Here is a 23213-nt window from a genome sequence, read left to right on the forward strand (position 1 = left end):
GGGATTCTCTGGTTAGACCTCAGGTGCAAAGCCAGAAAGGCTTCAGTTTCTTGCTGAGACCCCTGGTAAAGTCTCTTTGGTTATTGTGTTTCTGTGTCCTCCAAACCAATGTTCAGTGCAGGAACATTGTGTCCTCCCATTGACTCTTTCTTGTCCTTTCCAGGATCAGGAACACCCACTCCACTCCTAAGGGACCAAATACAGCTTTACTTTGGGAACACTTAAGTAGCAAAATCTGCTCAGATTTTGGTTGAATTCCATTCCCAACCTTGGGGTTAAGACTTGGAAAAAGCTTTATTCTTAATAGCAAGTTGAGCTGAGCATCTTACTTAAATTGTAGATCCCAGGAGACATCTGGCCAGAAAAGACAAATAGCTCAAAGTTGGGAGTGGAGGGAAAGGAACTCTATGTCATTATGCTCCAAGAGTTTCCTCCTAAAAAATCTTCTTCCTATTCTTATATATCTTTACAGTTGTCAGAACCTGATTAATCTTAATGTATATGTAGTTTCTATAAAATTAGTAAATTGCCATTATAGCAAGTTTTCAAATTCATTGATAAAACAATGAAGATTATAAAATAATAGCTATGCTTTGAGAAGAAAGTACAACATTGTATTTCACTTTTAATTTATTTACTAGTAGCTTGCAAACCTAAGAAATATATATCAGGGTTTTTGTTCTGCTCCTGTTTGAGGGCTGTTAAAAGATAGGATGCATAAGATTTCAAAAGAAAAGGAAACAGAATAAAAACTTATCCTCTAAGGCAGCACAGAGTTTCATATGTGCTTTTAGTGAACTTCTGTAGAAATTCATAGGAAGGACAGATAATAAACCACAATCCTTGGGATATTCTTCATATTTTATGTAAATATGGTTAAGCAGTAGTTACAGTTTATTTTACAAATATCTGTTTATCAAAACCACGTTAGATACTAGATATTCATCAATAAAGGCAACACTGCTGCTCACTGCCTGAATCATGATTGCTTCAGGATGCATCTGCTTTGAGTTGGTCTTTTTTCCCCCAGGATCTACATAGCTTATCACTAATAGCGTGCATATGAATAATGTTGGTTATGTTTAAGAATGATAGGTGTAGTGAGAGAACAGAGTAAACACGTTGATAACTATATAGTAAGAAGGAAAGAAGCAGCAAAATACTTGGTTGTTTGAATTTTAATTTTTTTTTTTTTTTGGTACCAGGGATTGAACTCGAGACCTTGTGCTTGCGAGGCAGGCGCTGGGACCACTGTGCTAACTCCCCAGCCCTAATATTTGGTGTTTTGAGGGATCTCTTGAATAAAAACTTAGGGTCCACAATGTCTGGTGCTTCCAAGAAAATCTGCAAATGTAAATGTTCAGATGTGAGAGCCAATCTCTCAGATTTGGAAAGTTGCTGTGGACATCATGAGGCTGACGCCTATACTCCTCACATTTGACAGCAGTGAATAGATGGAACTTGTACTCATTCGTTGCTAAAGTTGGTTTTTTTCTTTAGAGTGGACGTGAAGCATATAAAACAAACATTTTGGCCTAAAAATTCTGGTTTGTGATTCATTGGCACTTAGGGCTTTGTTTAGAAGCAACCTCAATAATTTTTCGACTGAATCATTTTCTAAATTTATTTTTAACAACTGATTTTCTAATAGTAGCATATTAATCTTTGTGATGTCAAAACCATTGATAATAAAAGCTTTGTACTTAGTGCTCTGAGAACTCTATAATTCCATTATATGGAATGCCATGTGTATATTTTGGTTCTTGATGAGAAAATTTATGAAGACAAATATAAGTTTTTTTTCTTTCTTTAAAAAAAGATAAGTTAATTACCCTGGTGTTTTTATTCTGCTAAGAGCACATTCTGATATTCCTTAAGATGTTAATAAATATGACAAGAAAGGTCACAGAATTAGTAAACAGTATAGCATTAAATCCTAGAGAAGCACTGTACAGAAAGAGAATTTATTTCATTTTTTTTGTAGTTTCAAACGTGAAAGCATAATACCCATGCTTCTAAATGAATAGTGAATCCCCAACAATATTTTTAGCAACTCAGGTAGCTTTTCTTAGGCCTTTGGCCATAGTCTTAAAAACTCAATTGTCAAAAGAGCCCGGTATTTTTTCTAGTGAAGGGAAAAATTATCTTCATTAATACAATGATTTATCTATTCATTCCTCATATCAAAGTTTGGAATAAAATTTAGAAAAATTACATCTTTCAATGTTTCAGTGGCTCAGAGTTTTTTGCAAGTATTATACATACTTTTAAAAGGACAAGCATGTAAAAATTCTATTCAACTTGTAATTATTTAGTGATTCCCTGACAAAGGATCCACTTCAAACTTACAATATCTTAACTGAAATCTTAAATATAATATTGTATTTTTTCCCAACATAATGTATTTTATAAGAATTCTTTATGAAAAAATCCACAACACTGGATTCTTTTTAAATCAATTCAAAATATTCTGCTTCTCCAATTGTTTCATGGTTGCCATGGCTTTAAAGGAAACAGGAAAGTATTCAAAATCCCTTTTCTCAGTGGTCTGTGACATTCAAAACATCCAGCAGTGCTGCTATAGTGGAACCAGGGGCTTTTGTTTGTCAAGAGTTTCACTATCACTGCCAGAGCACAAAGCAAATGAAAGCCTTGTCCAAATTTATCTACAGAATCTTATCTGCAACAGAGCAACTACTGAATATTTATAGAAAGAAAGTATTGGAAACTTGGAAAACAATTACTCTGGGACTGACTTTAGAATTCATGTTTTCCCCAATTTGTCTGTTTTAAAATTACAAGGTACAGTGCACAAGTATTTGCTTCAGGAAAACTGTTTTGACTGCTCTCTTCCTTGAGCCTCACTGTAGCATAACTCCTATGTCACTGGGTGCAAATCTGTCACTCCTTACAGGTTCCCTAAGACAAAAAGCCGTGTCATGTCTGTGCTTGTACTGTCACTGGCTGGTCAGTGCCTGCACCAGAGTGGGAGAAAATGTGTGTGTGTGATAAGTCAGTCCCAAGTTTAATTCCCGAAGGACAGCAAACTGATGAGAAAGAGGACAAGATTACCTTTTAAATAAATATATACACATATATATGTAAATATACATACATGTATGTGTATATATACATATATATGAATATGTATATAGATTTACAGCTTCCTTAGATGTACTCCTTACTTGTCACTCTGTGCTCTTGCAACTGTTTTCATTTTCTTCAATAGACTTACACTTTTATACTAAAGTTCTCTTAAAAAGAGAGAAAAATGAACAAAGGTTCTTTGACCCTGGAAGCTTTGTCTGAAAGGATTTTCATAACAGGAATAGTTTTATGCTTTGTATTTTTAAATAATAGGAAATTTCTATCCTATTATCATGTTTATTTTATATAAACATTATATAGAACATAATACATCAATGTATATTTACTTGATTATAAACATTTTTTCCCCCAAATCTTTAGTTATACTGCATAATCTGGGCACATTCATTGTATTTATCCTATGAATGCTTATATTTTCTCACTCTGGAAAACATGGCACTAAAATACATCTCTTCAACAACAGGGCATTTGCAGAAACAAAGCCATTTTCAACTGTGAATGACTTTAATACATTCCTACATAACAAGTCTAAAATCTTATGCTTTTTCTGAGTTTGAATTTGTTCTGAAATATGATTTATGAAATATTATTTTGAAATATGATTTAAAATGAAAATGAAATATTATTTTAAATAAAACTAAAATGAGTTTTAATACATAAATTTAGATTATATTTATTGATTAAACAATCAGTATAAGGCTATTATATTATTTGGAGGACACAGAGAGGGTAAGAAATGTGACAAAGCAGAGGGAAAAACATAAGTACTCTTTCTATTTCTATTTAGTGTATGATTCATTTGCTCTTTACCCATTCATTGTTCACATCACCAAGCATCCAAGGAGCTTCTGACTCACCAGAGAACACAGGCAAGAAAATGGCTCACCACAGTGTAAGAGTGTAGTGGTCAAGCTGTGGGAGTGGAGGATGGGGAAGGCTTTCTGGAAGGAGGGGTATTTTCATGGTGGCAATTGGAGTAGAGGGATTTGAGGTTGGCATAAGAAAATCACCAACAAGTCTGCTAGTGAAGGTCTCCCACACTTGTTTATTGCAGTAAATAGAAGATAAGAGATTAGAAGTGTCTATCTTATGTGGTTCTTTTCTTTTTCTTTTCTTGTTTTGGTACTGGAGATCGAACTCAGGACCTTGCGCTTTCCAGCGGCACTACTGAGCTAAATACCCAGCCCCTATGTGGTTCTAATTTTATTAAAAAATGGAATTCTGAGGAGCTAGAGCAGCCCACGGCAGAATAGTCAAAGGCAAGGAAAGCTGGACCTCTTTGCTGCAGCAGTTCTAGCTACCGTATCTCAAACTTGGGTATTTAATCTTAAGAGGTAGAAGACTTGGCTGGAAGAAGTCAAAACTAAAAAAATACCCATGTATTGGCACAACCTGTAATGTGTCATGAAGATTTTAAAATAAATTAGAAGTTAATTAATATTTAATAGATGTCATTCCTTATGGATGCTGTGGCTATGCCCAGTCTTATTATTCTTTGTGATGTTCAGGGACATGAGTAGACTGTTCTGGGTTCTTCCAGGGTAAGCTTCAGGGAAATACCATTGCCTCTTTTTAAGGGAAGAAAGAAAACTTGTAATACCAAAGATAAATAGAACTGGGATAGGTGACTGGTGGATTATAATGAATTAAATTACAAGAGCACATTTTACAAAATTTTTAGACAGTTAAATAAGAGGTTTTATATGTCTTGGTAAATGGGTAATGTTTTTATTTTCATTTGACAAATGATCCTATTAGCAGACTATGTGTCTTTACCTGATTTTTTGGCCAAAGTCTGGTTTTTAATCTGTATATATTATTAATAACTTTATAATGTCTTATAAGTAAATGAATCTGATGCTGGAAAAATAAAAGAGGGGAGGAGGGAAAGGGAAAAAAGAATTGAAATCTACCAATTTCCTACACTGAATGTAATCATATGCTGTAAACATGTACTAATAAAAGTTAAAAAATGCAAATCAAAAAGTTAGCAGGCATCATTGTTATCCAGTCAGTAAGCACTAGAGACCATACGTGAATTAAATCTTTCTCTCTTTCTCTTTTCATTGAAATTGTCCTTTCTGAGACTAGGTGGCTGTCACTCAGGGATCCTCTAGCCTGTAGGGAACATCTACCCTGGTTGATTTCAGTATGTATTTGTTTTACATACTTGCTGAGTTTCAGTTCAGGCATAAGTTTGTGAAGTAGAAAGAAAAAAACATGTGAATTTGGAAAATATTCTGTCTCTCTGTCTCCAAAAGCACTAGAACATGCACAGAGGACAGATATTCAAAATAGAGGGATAAAGAAAAGCAATAGAACCTAATTCAGAAATTTATCCTTTGGTAAATCAGTAATGTATTAAAGAAAATTCGTGTTTTAAATTTTTGTTATTATTCAAAAGAAGTAGGGCTAAAAGCCTCACTTGACAAAGCATTAAATAATAGAATTTCCAGGCATGGTGGTGTAATCCTAGCACTCAGGAGGCTGAGGCAGGAGGATCACCATTAGCACAATGCCAGACTGAAATACATGGTGAGACCTTGTCTCGAAAAAAATCCAAAAAACAAAAACCCCACAAAAAACAAAAAAGTTGAATTTATTTTAATCTTTTGGTAGTGTTCCAATATAACTCTTCCTCTTTATTCCACACTCACAGGATGAATATTCCATGTTTTCATTTATATGAACATACATATGTACAGTTTGATATTTCTGTAAAAAAACTAATATTTTATCCTTGAGTTAACGTGATTCTTGCAAATACAAAAAAGCGTTGCAATTATTGTGCTGCAATCACTGAGAAATTGTCTTTTTCCATTAGTTTTTCAGGGCTTGCTTTTTCAGGCTTCTGTAACCACTGAATTCAAGGACAGTGACTCCAAGGATAGTTAGTTACCTTGGAGTCTGGATGAATTTAGTGCAGTCTCAACCCAATAAGCATTGTGGTTCTCAAGTGCCCAGTCTTGAAAATCTCACTGTTTACCCAGCAACCAGGTGAAAAAGAAATTGTAGAAACTGCATGGTATGTATTTTTATTTATGTATTTAATATTTGTTACAAGCTGATCATGAATGATTTTTTAGTCTCTAATCCCTTTTGCAAGTGGTAATATATCTAATCCACTGTCATGAAATAAACTGTAATCATTAATTCTAGAAGCAACTGGTGAGAGAGATTATGGCAACTGCTATTTATGTGTAGTTTTGTTCTCATAAAAACACTTTTGAAACATTTATGAAATGAATTTTTAAGGAAAATTAGATATATTAATTTAGCCATTTATTTCTGAAGTTCAAGAGGAAAAACCCACTGGAAAATTGACTTGTTTTCTTGTTTTGTTCCTGATAAAGTTCCTTAGCAATTCATTTAGCTCATGGCAGAATTCTGGCAGTCTGACAATAGCCGAAGTATAAGCCCCCATCTTCTCGTTTTTAGCTCTTACTTTGCTGCTGCTCTCCCAAATCTCCCCCAAGGTTTAAATAGAACTTGGATAATGGAGTACTAGGCTTGAAAGCTTCCTCAGAAATTATTTGGATAACCATTGTGCTGGCAAATGTGTCTGTGTATTTCTAAAGCACTAAATCCAATTTGGGGGACTCCAAATGAAAATGCCCTTCTCTGGTCCTGGTTGAGACTGTCTTATGAAAGCTCACTCCACAGGGGTATTATATTGAATGCTAGGTAACAATGCTTTTTACCAAATAAAACTATGCCCTCAATTCATGTGTTCATTTTCTTTTAAAATTTAGGTTTCCTAAGCAAAGAATACAAAACTCTGATGCCTTATGACAATTAGGACATGATTTTTTAAAAAAGCTATTTCTTCCTATAAGGATAATTTTGGAAGAAACATATAAGCAAAATATAGCATTGGTCAACTAATTTTTTATTTAATGTTGAGGTTGGCTAAAGGAAGGATAGATTAACATGAAACAGGGAACTAGATGTGGCTAGGAAACTGATATGTTCATCAAAGAAGGACATTAATATGTTTTAGGATTTTCAGGTAAATTTTCCCACAGAAACTTAGATTAAATTTTATAATCCAATGCAAAAGATAAATAAAATGCAAAGGAAAGATAACTTCTTATTTCCCTGAGAAAAATGAAATATTTTTCAGCAACAGAACATGATATCCTTTTTCTTAATTTATCAACTTGAGGAAAAAGATATTTCCCCAAAGTCTATGAGGCTCAGATTAATACTATGGAAGGAGAATTTAAGTAAGTCAGGGTAATGTTTTCAGAAATTCTTTTCTTGGGGGAAGGTACTAGGGATTAAACCCAGGGCCTTCACACTAAGCTAGTTCCCCAACTCTTTTAAAATTATTTATTTTGAGACAGGGTCTTGCTAATTCGCTAAACGGATGCCCATGACAGCTTGAAGTGGCTATCCTCCAGCCTCTGGAATGAACAACCTGTGGGTCAGGAAGCAAATACTTGTCCTATTTCAGGCACAAGGACTTGGAAAGTCTATTAACACCCTAAAGCCTCAAGAAAATTTCAGTATTTTTTAATGTGCTACCGGAATGTAACGCACTATAATATTTTTAAATCCATTTAGAGTGAAGCTGTCTAGAATTCCAGAAGAGATGGTGTGCTTACCTTGTTGGAAATCACATCCTGCACGGTGGCTTTCACGCTAAAAGAGAGCTGAAATCGAGACACCTCACTCAGTTAAGAGGAAAATAATTCCAATGGTTGGGAAAGTAGTGTTGAGGGCCCTCCTCCATCTCCCTCCTCCTTTCCCCTCTGTTTTCCTGACTTTCCTGCCCTATTCCTGAAGTGAGATGTTTAACAGTGAGCTCTATAAGAAAAATATAGTCCATATTCTTTTGACATATTCTTTGTAAATGTTCTATCAGTTAGAGTTCCTAGAAGGAAGGAGACAGCAAACTACAGAAACCAACTGAGCAAACATTAACAAAGTCTTTGTAAACAAAGGGACCCTTGACAAAGTGGGTAGGCCTGAGGGAACCAATTAAAAGTAGTGAAACATCCAGGTGCTGGTGAAGCCTTTACCATCTTGAGGCCTAAAACACAAGGAAAAGTAATAATTACTGGAATTCCGTGGGAACTGTAGCCTTGGAGCTACAATGGAGTTGAGGCCTTAGGTAGGGCAGAAGGTCACTGTCGAAACTTCGGCCAGGTCTCCTTCCACCCTCTTGTCTCCTACTGATATCTCGGACTGACTGGACCAATTAGAAATGGGAATGTTATGGAGCTTGGCTGAAGCAACTTTAAAGTTTACCTCTGAGGGCAGAAAATAGGGCAGAGAAGAACGCGGAATTGATCCGGAAGGGCAAAGAGCATCCAGCACACGTCTAGCACACACCAGGCAATGTGTTAAACGTAGCATCATTTTTTCTTGTTAGCGTTACTATTTAGGGTGGTAGATTATGAGATGGTCATAGAGAGAATAGATTCTAATTTCAGGAAAGATTTTTCAGATTTTTCCCTGATAGTTCCAACCTAGCATTCAAGCATGTCTCTACAGCGCTCTTTTGTACAAGGGGTTTTCTTCGAATTAAGATGATTCTAAAGATTAGACATCTCCAGCTGCAATTGGAAAAGTATGTAAAAGGAACTCTCTATGTTATTGAGCATAAATAAGAGGACAGGTTAACTGCATGCAAATATTTCTAAGAGATTCTTGCATTGGGTACAAAGTACAGGAGTGTGTGTGTGTGTTTAAACCATCATGCACTTTTATATGGCCTGTGTCACTCAGATTCTGTGCTTGCATAAATTCTAAAGGTTTCTTTCAACCTCTTAACTAATATTATTTTAATTTTCAAGTCCAATTTTTACATTCTTTTTAAGAAGAATTCTCACCTGCTTTGCAAACAAGGACAAATTAATTAACCTCTCTGAGCTCAGGTGCTGTCAGTAAAGAGCAGTGGTGGTACTGACTGAGGAGGTTGTCATGAAGATTTGATGCCTATAAGACATTGCGATAGTGGCAGGCACTGAGCCAATATTAAATAAATATTTATTTTATTTATTACTATAGCAGAGTGTATTCTCATTAACTATATACAAGATGCTATTGGACTCTAAATCTATTATCCACTTTTATTTCATATGATTCCACTTACTTAATCCAATTTAACCTTGAAGTATTCCTTACCAGGTATACTTTCAAAAATTGATTATTTCTTCATAAAACTAAATCATATTGATTATAAAAAATAAACATTATAGATATGATATATGAAAGCCCTAGAGAAAGCTGTCATTAGCAGGTGAAATCACTTAGATGTAGTTTGAGTTTCTCCATGGGGAGGTCATTAGAAGTACTGCCCTTGGAATGTACTGGTTTTTGCCTAGTTTTCCACTCAAAATATATATTTTACTTCTCTTACAAATTAGCAATATCTGCTTTGTTTGACCTAGGCCAAAGACTATGCCAAACACTCTGCATTTAGTAAATAGTCAGGAAACATGCTTTGAATGAATAAATATACATTTGGGAGCAACTTTTAATGGCGGAATAACATTTCATTACATGTATGTACTACACTGTATTCATAAATCTCTTATTATTGGAACTCATACAGCTTTCAGATTCTATCATTATGCATATAAACATCCTTCTTTGAACTTATGTGCATATTTTGCTAAAAACTTAACTAGGACTAAGTTTGAGATAATGAATTTCTGTGTTCAACAATATGGACTTTTTATGAGAATATGTATTCCAGTTACTCTACAAAAAATGTTTCATGGCCTAATAGTGTTTTTTCTTATTCTATCCCTTATTTCATAGTAACTAAAAATAGTTTTCTATTTGTCTAGCGACCTATTTGTATAGTAAATAAATGTCACTTCCAGGAAATGTTAATCTGTTTCAAGAGACTCTATCCATTTATCTACGTTTCCATTATATATATTTTAGAAATGTCAGTCTTTCCTGATACTTACTTAGTGCATCTTTAGTTCCTTTTAATACATGAAAATATTTAACAAATTACTTTTTATTTCCTACTCTATAAGAAATGATTTGTGGTTCTTATTTTTTGTAGCATTTAATAAGAAATTCACAATTCATTGTTCAATGCTGTAATGATCTCTTTATCTATAGAAATAGCTTTGAACTATTCTACATATCAAAGTACTTATATTAATAGCTATATACCACAGAAGTTTATTCATAATTATAAATTTTGTGCTTGTTTTCAGATGTGGATCTCATTTGAAAAACTAAAGTCATACACATTGATTTATAAGAACACTAAAAAATGAGATCCTTTTTAATAGGTTTTTATTTCATAAGGCATTTTCAACTTGAGTTTCTAGGGTAACTATTATATTATTAAAACACTCTTAGATTTTGCAACCTCAACACAGTAACTTAACAGGGATCTGTACTTTTAACATAAATGTGATTTCTAGTTTATATTTTGAAAAAAATTTTGTGGCATTTCTTGTGGTTTCTTTAAGTGCAGCTGAGATGATGGACGTGTAAACTAGCTGAAAATCACAGCTTCAGACCTTTCTATTTGTTGATGTATGTGGAAAGTGCAAAGTAAACTACAAATGCTGTTGAAATTCAAATGCAGAGCATTTCTGGCTCCCTTTTTATAAGATTGGACCTCTGAGCTATTATAGACAGATTTTGTTAATGTATTTTTGAAAATCCAAATTAATCTTAGCAAACTAGAGGGCAGTATAGTAGTTGCTGTATGGAAAAGGTATAGTTGCATCTGTCCCTGTTCTTGGTCTGAGTTTACCAAGTTTTATATTCTTAATATTTTAAATTAAAAATACAAAATTAAATATCTTCCTGCATAAATCAACAAAATATATTTTAAAGCAGCTTTAAAATGAATAAATAAAATTATCCTCAAAGGAAATTCTTAATTTTGTTCTATTATAACACTGGATATTTTTCTTTGTTTTGTTTTCACCTTGATCTTTTTATTATTCTTATTATTATTCAACTTCTGTATTCATTTGACTTGGCAACAAAAGTCAAATTACCCTCAGTCATATTTTTCAATGAAGGAAAACATTGAATATAGTAATAGACTAAATTTGTATAATTTTACAAACAGTTATGATTGGGCATGTACTCAAGAAAAACTGAGCTCTGATTATGTTCCGGAGGTAGGGGCAGTTCAGAAATGAAATAAATTTCTTTCCACTAAGGAATTGAGAGTGAGGGGGAAAAGATAATTATGATAACATGTAACAACTAATTTCCTGCATGTATGCCTAAATTGTGAGAGCAGTACAGGTAAGGAAAGAGTGTCTATTCAGCATCAGATCTCAGGTAATTGACCTAGGCCATGAAAGATGAATAGGAATCATTCAGGAAAGAGGGAAGACTAGGAGATAGAGGAAAAGGCATGTGCAAAGGCACAGAGTAATGAGGAGTAGAGGCAGAAACAATATTGAAGATATGTGGAGTAATAGAGCTGCATAGCAGATAAGATACTTTTTCTGAAAGAACATGTATGATGTTGCATTTTCTTCCCCCGAGGTTCCAGGGTAGCCATAAAAATATTAAGAAATTAAGCAGTGGAATGATGTGATGTAATTTCTCCATTTGTACTCTGGCATAGATATCAAGGATCAGTGAAGAGGAAAGAAGAACACCATGTAGCAATTCAGTCAAAGTTTACAATGACTGAACTCATACAAACAGAATTTTAAGAGGGAGTTTAAGAGGCCTTAAGGAAGTAATAAAGTTAGGACTAGTGGATAATTGGTTGAAGGAGACCAGGGTGAGGAAGGAGACCAGGGTGAGGAAGGAGAGAAAGATGACTCCCAGGTATCTCATTTGGGCAACCGGATAAGCGGGATGAGCTCTATTCTTATGCAGGGAACAGAGAAAGAGAGCAGATTAATAGGAATGGTGTCAAGTTTGGATTGAATATGCTGACCTTGTGATATCAGCCATATTTTCAGTGGAGATGTAAGGAGCATGAATTTGGTAGTCAAAAGAAAATTTGAGTAGGACAGATTCTGGATACAAGGACATAGGTGTCATTGTAAATAAGAAGATTTGGAGATAGGAATGATATTTTGGTTGTGGTTGAAACTTTAAGTGGGCATGAAATGGCCAAGGGAGAGAGAGTAGAATAAGACAAGGAGTTCTGAGAAGAATGCCAGTATCTGGCAGTTGGGCAAAGGAAAAGAAACCTGAAAATTAAGTTGTAAATAATTCCCTAAAGAGATAGGAAAAATATTGTAAGAAAATGATTTCATCCACTTAAAAAACAATAACTGAAATTTATTCATTGAGTTGTATAATTTGAAGGTATGACCAACTGGATGACAGGAAGAAATTGTGGATTAGTCGGGGTTGGACACTGGGCAGACTGAATTATAGAGGTGATGTCGAGAAAATGACAAGTCAGAGAAAATGACATCTATTTCACATGTCTGTGCCATTTTGAAAGCTAAAGATCATAATTTGTAATGTTACCAAACTGCAGGTTTAAAAGCTTTTCAAAAAGTAATCTTCATTATCGAAGCTTAGAAGTAAAGATATGTGGTTGACTGGAGTAGAAACTTTGCCATGTATGCCTCAAAAAAGGTGTCCGCAAGGAAGTGGACGACATTGACAGACTCAATAAAAGAAAACAGAAAACAATAACCTAATTTTGGAATAAATGACCCTTCCTTCCAGTTAGACTAGAACAGTATGAAATCATATTACTCCAGTCCCACACCTATGCCTCAGGTAGAAAAGCTGTCTTTTTCTAATTCCATATGTAGCCATTGGTAAATGCATACAATCTCAGAAAGCAATGAGAAGGCCCTCTCAGTGTGTCAAGGACACCCACCCACGCAGCTGACAGCATAAAGAACCCATGGTGTGCTTGCTGAATGATTGAAATATGTTCTTTCTCTTTATTCTCTATGTTTTGTATTTTATCCAGAGAAGCAGAACTACTCAAAATGCAAGTTAGGGTCTTTGTGTCTTACTTACTATTAAACAGGAAATCCCATGTGTTAAAACATAAATGTCAAGGCAAACATGTCAAACATATGCAGTGTGTCTGAAGAGGAGCCACCATCTATAAATTATAATACTCTGGGGTGTCTGTCAAAACATCACTCTCAGATTTAGCAGCAGACATAACTTTGAATTCTTAGTATTTAATTATGAGAAGAATAAAAGCTCCATGCAACATCCCAATAACCAAATTCTGCATTCTGATTGATTAAAGTAACCCACAGAAAAATAGGTAAGTAGCCAATAGATAGTTTAAGGTTTTCTGAGGAACAGAAGGATCAAGACAAAAATAAATATGCCAAAACAGCAATAGTGGTTGTTCCCATAAATCTTAAATAGCTCAAGAGATGAAAAATTTTACAGAGTGGCCTAAATTAGCAAAGAATTACAGGGCCATAAAATACATAAAATTTAGACTTAAAATATAAAGGTTGTGGACTGCCATAGTTATATGTACGATTTGCATTTGGCATCTGCAGCCATTTGAAAAGTAGCTAGAAATGAAGAAGGCCCTAAAAGAAAATTTTTCGAAGACCCTAACAGAAAACTCAAGACTCAATACCATGAAGCTCATCTACTGATTCTAGTTAAATGTGTGTCTCTTACTTGTATGTAATTGTGCAATTGTTTCCCAGGCTGCCAAAATATTAGCAGTAAATAGGAAGTAAAAATATCTCTTGAAGAGGCATTACATTTAATTTAATTTAATTATTTATTTATTTTTGGTACCAGGGATCCAACTCAGAACCTTGTGCTTGGAAGCAGGTGCAGTGCCACTGAGCTAAATCCTTGGCCCAAGGCATTACATTTTACTAGAAAAATAGAGATCAAAGCATGGAATGGAGGCAATCCTGTGGAATAATTTTTACAGATATATTCAGTAAGAATTTTTGAGATTTAAAGGATATTAAGTGATATCTGAAGCATAGTATTTTATGAGATGTAGGTTCGACCTATGGTTTGATCACTTACTGGCAATGTTGTTTTATGGAAAATAAGACTGATGTCCCCTAATTTCTCTTTTATATATGATAATTTCTTTACATTTAATGTTTAATGGAAATGTGCCTTAAAATTTAATACTTATTGTGTCAATTTAATATTAATGTTTAATAATGGTACATCTTGCAATTGATGGGATTTTATAATGTAACTGTTATCATTGCCTAGGCACAAGGTTAGTTCCTGCTGTCAAGACTGGAAAAATACAGCTTATTAATGATTCAGTCAACCAACCACATAAGGATCATTTAAGAAAGAAATATGCATCTTGGTTGTTTTCTGAAACCTTTCATTGGTATCTTCCTGTAAACTCATAAAAGACTTAGCATCAAAATTTGAAAAATGAGTGCCACTAGTTGGAAAAAATTTCTTGAGACAGAAGGGGAGTATATTTTACAGAATGCTACATCATTCATGGTTTTTGTGGCACAGATGCGTTGGGTAGAAAAATAGGTTCATCTACTGCCTTGGGCTGAAAAGTAAAAACTGAAAAAATACGTTGGTCTACTAACCTCATTAAAAAAAGTACTCACAGGAATTATATACATATCATATATTATATATATAATATATGATATATATGAAGTATATATTGACATTCAAGCATATATTGTGTATATATATGCTTAAGTAAGTCTGAAAGAATTGTCAATAATAAATAATAAATCATGTTGGTTTAATTGGCAGTTCTTTAGTGCTATATGAAACGGTAGGGCTTTGCAATTAGTGGAATTTTATATTTAGTGAAATCCAATATTTGAGAGTGTGGAGTAGATTACAAAGGGCATGATTTGCAAGATTGGAAAACAATGAAAATATATTTTGCATCTCTTTGTGAAAAGAGATGGTTGAAAGCTGGTTGAGGAAAAAGACATAAAAATAGGATCTAAATTTAGGTCCTTCTGTACTGAAGTGCCTACAGATCACAATTCCAGACTACCTTATCCTTTTTTTGCATTGTCATGTGCCTTGTTATGTTGCCCACATAGGCCTAGGGAGTGCAGCTCAGTGGTATATCATGTACTTAGCATGTGCGTGGCCATTTAATTCAATCCCCAGCATCTCCTTACCTTCTCAAAAATTGCTGCTGGTTGACATTAAAAAGGAAATAAATTGTCAGCATCAGTAGGCACATCAGCACACTTAATCCACTTAATCATGAAAACAAGGAAAGCAGGCTATTTTCTATTTATTTTCAGGAATTATTTATTAAAGAGAATGTCTGAATTAAATCAGTGTTGGTCTTTTAAGCATTAATAATATATGCTTGAATGTCAATATTTACTTACTATATAAATGCAATTTGGCTCAGCCTAAGAATATTAAAAAGTCAGTTAAATTTTATTTAAAGTCAATAACATCCATACTGTAACATTTTTTTTTGCTTAAAATCTTTTATTGGTACATTTTAGGTATACAATACATTTACATTTATTATTGGGTGCTTGTACCTGTATATGATGTATCTTGGTTCTTATTTTTTTCCCCATTACCTGTGCACCCTTCACCCCCTCCACCCTTTCCTATTTACAAAGACTTTGTTTCCATTTTTTTCTTTTCTCACAATTTTTCCTTTCCTTTCTTTCCTTTCCCTTTCCCCTCCCACTTCCCCTACACCTTTGGACCTTTTCTTCCTATTTCAAATTATCAGTTATTCATTTTAATCCTTATTTACACTTTCAGTTTCTCATACTAGAGAAACTATTCGGTATTTACACATGTGTGTCCTATTTATTTCATTTAAGAGGATGGCCTCAATATGCATCCATTTAGCTATAAATGTCTCTAGTTTCTCATTCTTTATGGCTGAGTAGTACTTCATTTTATAAAAAAATCACATCTTCTCATACTGTAACATTTAATAAATCATAACAGTATATATATACACCTTGGAAGTACTAGCTACAAAAATCTTTAATTTCTAGTATAATATCATTGTGTAAGTCTAGGCTACATTTTTAATTATCAAAGTATATAAGTATATAGTATTTTCAGTCAACTTTTAAAACATAATAATCTTAGCTATTGTACCATGTCAGCATGCATGGAACCATCTCCTTTTAGAATGGCTGCTTTGTGTCTTATTGCATGAATATGCCACAATTTATCTAATTAATACTTTGTTAATGGACATAAAGGTGTCCAACTTCTTGTTCTCATAAACAGTGACACAATGAACAATTTCTAGAGCTTTATTTTTGCACACACTTATCTATTTTTCCTTGGGGTAAGTTCTGCATATGAAATTGATTTATCAAAAGATATATATGCTCATTTTGGATTTTGTCCAGATAGGACACGAAAAGTTTTGTTTGGTTCGAAACGTATTGTAGGGCTGGGATGTAGCTCAGTGGCCCCATGCTTGCCTGCCAAGCACAAGGTGCTGAGTTTGGTTCCTGGTACAGAAAGAAAGAAAGAAAGAAAGAAAGAAAGAAAGAAAGAAAAAGAAAAGAAAAGAAAAGAAAAAGAAATATACTGAAGGCTGGGGATGTAGCTCAGTGGTGCCACACCTGCCTGGCAAGCCCAAGGTCCTGAGTTCAGTCCCTGGTACCAAAAAACAAAAAACCTTGAACTATTAAAGAAATACATTGTAGAAGTAGAAATGATTTCACAGACTGGGTTAAAAGTTATAAATTTCAATAGGCTTAGTATTGAAGTTTTGGATTTAAGCATGGAGTTGAAATTGTCCTCCTTGATTACACAAGTAGGAGACAGTTAGATGTTTCTTACTGTTGTGCTGTTGGCATTTGGGGTAGGATTAGTCTGTGCCCTTCAGGAATTTATCATCTGGTGCCTGACTAGTAAGTGTTCTGCAGTCATTGTAACAAAGAAAAACACTTTCCTACATTTCTAAACGTCTCCTAGGACACAGGAGCCCAATGACATGAGAATGTTATTCCAGGACTAGACAGGTAGGGCAAAGAACTTATAAATTTAAATAAATGAGAATCTGTCTCACTCTTGCTATGCTTGCGGAGTTGAGCTATACCAGACAACACATCCTGGCATTCTCAATGCTCAACTACAAAATTTTAGGAATGCAGTTTACTAGTCACAGGAATAGGAATCCCCCAAATTTAAAAATATTGTAGGACTGTTTTAACATCTTTAGAATATACATTGTTTTATAGGAAATGAACTTGTTTTCTTTATTTGTAAAAGAATTTGTTAACTTTGATACATTACTACAGCAATTATGCAGGGTGTTTTAAAAATTGTTCTTTTAAATATTCAGAAAAACCTATGATTATTCCCAGTATTATTATACTTTTCTTCTGTGACCCTGCACAAAATGAATAGTGCTTTTGGCCAGTTTAACCGTGAATATGACTCAGATCCTCCTTCTGCTATATGAAAGTTCTTAGTCCACATCCTCATCAAATAAGAACAGAATAGTGGGCAAAAGTACGTCTCTGAAATCAGGCAGTCTTCATTTAGATATTGTTCAATCTTTGTAAGTGACTTTCAATATCTGAAGTTGCAAGGAGAATTTTAGAATGGCGTCAAAGGATTGCTGTCAGGAATGAGATCCATGCTTGACATTTGAGGCTTGTTCTTTGTCATTACTCTTGTTACTTGGGGTGGCTTTGTAGTATGTCAGCTGGAAGGAACACTTTCCAGAATGCCTTTGCTTGTGTAACATGCGTTAGGGCTGACATGTGCATGTTTACTGGAAGGGGAAAGTGAAGCAGTGGCCCTGTTTGGGTCAGACACTATTGCAGCTCACGTGTGTTTCTGGGCTCTGCCTGCTCCCTTGTTGGAGCAGGGCAGCAGCCTGGCTGGCAGCATCTCTAACTCCCAGACTGAGTGTACATTTGGCTGCGAAGAAATGGAAATTTGTGCTTGTCTTGGTCAACTCATCATTGAAGTTCGAAATTTGGAATCAATGAGAGACTGAAGGTTCTGGTTCTCTGGAGAGGCTCCGGAGTTTCTGCTTGTGCTCAGGGTTCTAGTTGTTTCTTTTTACATCCGTCTTCCCTCTGACTCCCAGCCCTGCTAACTACAGATCCAGTGACAAATCATTTAGGCTATTCAACAGCTTGTACAATCACATCAAGTCCAATTCTTGTAAGAAATTCCTCATAACCTTCCTCAGGTTCTGCTTCTCTCCTCAAACCCAATACCTCGTTTGTGTGATTTTGTAATTGTGATGACTAAACATTTCAAACTCAAGACTTCTTTTACTTGAATTTGCATTTTGTTATGAGAAACTCTGAATATCTTTTGATTGTTCACTGTCCACTGACATATTATCAATAATTTGCCTATTTGCATGTGCCCAATTTCCTATTAGATTGTTCCTTTTGTATTGCTTTGTGTGTTATACATGAAGGATATCAGAATTTTGTAGTATACATCAGATGTATTATTTTTGTTTTAACTTTACATGTGATTTTGCCATACAGCTTTAAAAAATTTTGTAATTAAATCTTCCTAATTGTCTTATGTAAATTCTAGCCTTAATATTGTGCCTTCTCCAACCAAAGAGTAGAGAAATACTTACGTTTTTAATGTAAAGAAAATTTATCACCCAGTATTTGAAATGTAATTTATGACTAGGCACTGTTATTATTTGGATAAAAAGTTTAAATATTTTGATTAATATATGTATTATTAGACAAACTTCTCTCGTGGATATACATATTTCTCTAAATGATAAAGAAAAACCACGTGTTTGTTAGCTTTACAGAAATAGAATAGCAAGTTTAGTACTCAGCAATAACACTGAAAAACAGATTTATTCTTTGTCTTTTACGTAGTCAGGTTTGAAAGGATATTAAAAATCACCTAATCTAACTTCTCAATCAAAAAGGAAATTTATATCCAAGCTCCATAGCCAAGCCACCTATAATAAAAGACAGATTAACAACAGAAAATGATAGATATTTACTTAATATAAATTTTATGTGACACAGAAGCATTCAGAAATGAAGACTCACAGACAAAAGGAAATGTGTTTATTTTTATGGTTGAATGTGATGGAGATGTAGATAGCCCTGGAGAAGTGTAATCAGACAAAGTGGGTTTGATTTGGTGGTAATTGACGGGGATTGATTTAGCAAGGCCCATTTGTTCTGATTCTTTTTTATTACCCTGAATCTTCAGAGTTAAGAACATTTATTTCTTCTGATTATAAGGAGGCATTCTCCTGCAGGAGGAATATAGAACCTACATCAGAGAAAGGCCAGAGAATTGTTTTATAGCTACATTAGGGGCGAAAGGTAAAGGTGGAAGGCCAGAGAGCTATTTCTGCTTCTGTGGCTATCTCAAATTCCAAGGAGCCATACTTTGAAGTAGTGTGTTTTGAATCCATCATTTGATACCTCATTTTAAACTTTATTTGTAAGAAATTCTGAAATTTTCGTTGTAGTTTTACCCTCTGAAGCCCTACAAGAGATGCCTAATATTGTCTTTCCTAATATTTTCTGTATATCTGTTAAATACTTGAAGACAGTTTTTTGTGGTCTTAATTTATACCTTTTCTAGTTCTTTATTCATATCCATTTGTTAACTTAGTCAACAGATATTTATCAAGTACCTATTATATACCAGTGTTCTAGGTGTTGAGTATATTACAGTGAAAAATATAAACCTTACTTTCACAGAGCTTACATTCAAATAAGAGTTCCTCATATTACATAACTTTTATTACCCTATTGAGATTTACACTTTGATCAATTTCCTTTTAAAATGTTTTTACCTACAATAAACACATGATAGATACATGATCTGACCAGTATAGCTGTGGTATACTCTTTGTTAATTTAGAGACGTTTTCCACTGAAAGCAATTACATTCTAGCAAGTAAGTAAACTTCAAATACAGTATTGAAATGGGCTTAAATTTTAGGGTACAGAATGAAAAAAAATGCCTTATTATACTTCATATTATATCAGAAGTTTGTTTAGAAAAAGAATTTGAAACTAGGGAGGTAGTTAACTACGAGAAATTTTAGAATACTTTTTAGCAAACTACTTTGTAATCGAACTGGCCTCTACATCTCAGAGTGCAAAGAGGATAATGCTAGTCCTGAAGGGTACTTGTCATTTAAATGTCTTTCTTTAAAACTGATCTCTTTCTTGTCTCTGCCCTATGTTCCACTTACTCAGCATCTTAGTCTTTGGATTAGAATAACTCACACAGGTAGAATGGGAGTTATTGCTTCATCTGTTTAATCTTAAATGATAATAAGAAACCATAAAATATAGTTCATATCATCAGTGAGTGCTTATTGGTAGCTAAATAGTGAGGTAGTTATAGAAAGAATGAAACTCTCCACTCCACATTCCTACGAGGATTGCAATTAGATGTCGAATTGCCCAATTTTTCTTACATTTTCTTTCTCCATTTACAGTACAAGAAGTAAATTTTGAAAGTCATTGTGTTAGAATGAGTTAAAATAAGAGGGCCACTGAATAAGAACATGGATGCCTGCTGTCCCTCTCTGAAGAAGAAAATAGAGGGCAGTTAACTGTAATTGGCATTTCACCGATTTAGGCAATAGACTTTTGTAATAAGAAACTTCCCTGGGAAACAAATGAAATCTCCCACACTTCCACACAGGTTCATGAAATGCTGATGAAATCTGCTCATATTTCTATGGAATGCTGCATAATAGAATAGTTACTATTTAGTATTCCATCAAGAGGGTGTTTTTCATCTGAGTCAATAACTCCTCTAAATTTATTATGAAGTAAGTAAAGGATATTTCTCTATAAAGCTGAATAGGCACAGGGTTTGTTTCTCTACTAAGCTATATAAATGACCATACTGCACATTGTATATTTTGGTTGCCAAAGCAGGTTAAGTTATTCTGAAACCATTTAAGTTTCTTTTGCAGGAAATAAAATGGCATGTTCTTTTCTTGATATATCATTAGTAATGTTTTATAAAATGCCTTAAATATATTTAAAAATATGAGAGTAAGATGATCATTTTCTTTTCTTTTCTTTTTGTAGTAAAATTATGATGTTCAACTACTGATATATTGTACATTTTAGTTTTAATGATTATAAATAACACTATGTAAAAGATATCCATTTCATTCATCCATCATTTATTCAGTTTAAAATTACTTATTGAACGCTTACATGTCTAAGGAACAGATTAGGAACTATGATTTAGTGGAAAGTTCAAAATAGAGATAAACAGGATAAAAGAGAAAAATTATGTAAGATTGTGAAATGCATGGGCCGCAGATGGAATGGTTAAGATTTGGGCTGGAGGCTAACTGGGCCAGATTATGTAGGTGATGAACTAAGAATTACTGCTTCAACCCTAGGGCAGTGGGACACTCTTAAAAGGCTTAAGCAGGAGAATGACATGATAAGATTTGTGTTTTAGAAAGATTACTTTGGGCTGCCATCCAGAAAATAGATTGCAAAGAAGCTGTTAAGTGCAGAGACTAGTTAGGAAGCTGTTTTAATAATTCAAGCAACGAGGATAGTGTCTGTAATAGGGAAAGACAGCTTGTAGAACAGGCTTTCCCATTAGAGAATATATGTAGGGGCTGGAAGGAAGAGAATCTAAAATTCTTAGGAGAATAACATTTAAGAGATGAACTGATGAGAAAGATTCCACAAAAAAAGAATAGTAGAGGTGGTCAAAGAGGGGGAAATAAAACTAGGACACTGTTTTGGGGGAATACAACAAACAAAATGTTGCATTATATTACTTATATATCTGGAAAGAAAGATGCTTTGATTTTTTTGGTTGAAAATAAAATAGTGGCTCACTTTTTAAAACAAAGTCAAAAGCATAGCATCCAATAAAGTTCTCACTATTACTTGGTTGATTGTCAACAGGTGGTAGTGATTTTGGGAAAGGAATTGGAGAAAATCTCTTTGATATGAGATTCCAGCAGAGAATTCTTGGGGTTTGGTATCTCATTGAATGGTTAATGAAGCTGATCTATCAGCTTCATCTTGCTATTTCAGTGTACAATGATGGTAAATGTAGAGCATGGGATAGCACCAGAGACTGTGTAATTAATTACCACTTACAGTTATCTTCAAACATTCATTAACAACATTTAGGCTCAATTTTAACAGTTCATCATAGTGTGTTTAGGTAGGAGGTTTCTAAATTCCAGCAATTGTTTTCATCAGCTACTCCCCCAAAAGAAAGATAGAGATGGAGAAATATGGTTGTGCTCTCTGCAATCATAACAGCCATCAGCACTTCTGCTCTCCCAAATGTTCTTTTAAAGCAGCAGCAGCAAAATGTGAAAAAGAACTGCATTTCATGCAGACCTATATTTCAAAGAACACATTATCTTTATTATTTGGATAATAGTATCTAATGAACAAATGTGATTTTTACAGTCATCATCTTAGTTCTGAATTTTGGAGATCAGAATGTCACTGTAGTCTGGTTCTTGGATGAAGGGGCTTATCCTGGCTTGGCTCTGATCTCTTCTAGCTGTGTCTTTCTCCTCTTGTTAGGACACAAACCATCATGGTTCCCAATCCCACATTCTCATGTAAACCTAATAATCTCTCTAACATCTTGCCTCCTAATACCATCCAAATGGAGGAGGGTTAGGGTTGCAGTATATAGCACTCACTATATCAAGAAATTCTTTCAACAGTTCTATGAAGCTAGTCATTTCAGTGTCACCAGTTAACTAATAAAAGATGAAAGACCCCAAAGTGCTTGAGTTTATACAGGTTAAAGGGGAATAGCTGGTCCTCAAATCTAAGCTTTGGATGCTCTAGTTCTGGGTAATTTGACCTTTCCAGTAGTGTTAAAATGTCTGTTTACCTTTTGAGTCCAGAATCCTATCTATTAAAAAAGCTTAATCTGGAAGAGCTCCTATTTCCCTTTTAGAGGCTCTGTTTTGCTTTCTCATTATTTCTATGGTTCTACAAACTTATTTTAAACTATGTCCAGACCATTGGTCTCCCTCCTACCTAGATGAATTGAGGCTCATACAGAATAAGATAAAGAAAACAAACTTGATATATTGATGAATGTTTTTACAGAATGACTTATGTTTATTACATACAGTTTAATGTCATCTGTAAATTGTTTGAAAAATTTATTTCTGCCATCAATTTTTTTTTCATTTTTGTGGTGCTAGAAGTGGAACATAGGGCCATGAATGTATTGGGCTCTGTCTCTACCACTGATTA

At 34.2% G+C, this 23213-nt stretch overlaps 1 long non-coding RNA gene across 2 annotated transcripts in view; it reads left to right on the forward strand.

Moving 5' to 3' along the window:
• Positions 1–6035: 6035 nt before the first annotated feature.
• The window catches only part of LOC110347816 (uncharacterized), an 82610-nt gene continuing 65432 nt past the window's right edge, over positions 6036–23213 (forward strand). For both annotated transcript variants that reach the window (XR_002392666.2, XR_002392665.2), the window contains exons 1-2: positions 6036–6133; positions 7675–7786. This is a non-coding gene — a long non-coding RNA (uncharacterized LOC110347816). The remainder of the gene's footprint in view (positions 6134–7674; positions 7787–23213) is intronic.

Source organism: Heterocephalus glaber, unplaced genomic scaffold (genome assembly GCF_053883595.1).
Source record: "Heterocephalus glaber isolate CG9 unplaced genomic scaffold, H.glaber_assembly_v1.0 deba00001504, whole genome shotgun sequence".
Lineage (NCBI taxonomy): Eukaryota > Metazoa > Chordata > Mammalia > Rodentia > Bathyergidae > Heterocephalus > Heterocephalus glaber.